Below are 310 nucleotides of genomic sequence, written 5' to 3' on the forward strand. Positions count from 1 at the left end.
AACTGGCTGAGGGAGCTGCTGTTAGACATTTGCTCTGTCTGGCCATGTGCCACTTCCTTTGGAGAAATAGTCATTGACAAGTTAACAGAGATTTCTCTGGGAAAAATCAAAGTCATTTCCCACAGACTCTACCCCTCTCACAGAGACACTCCTTTCATTTTTCAGGAGACCTTCCATCAATCCCATGGCTGGGGTCTTGCTTGATGTTGTCCCCATGTGTGATGAGGAGCCGGGGTCCACCCAGGGGCTCTCGGTCAGTCAGCCCTGCTCTGCAGCCCTCTGTGGGGGCTAGGACTTCTCCTGGGATTTG

Source organism: Apaloderma vittatum, unplaced genomic scaffold (assembly GCF_000703405.1).
Source record: "Apaloderma vittatum isolate BGI_N311 unplaced genomic scaffold, ASM70340v1 scaffold14101, whole genome shotgun sequence".
NCBI classification, from domain to species: Eukaryota; Metazoa; Chordata; class Aves; order Trogoniformes; family Trogonidae; genus Apaloderma; species Apaloderma vittatum.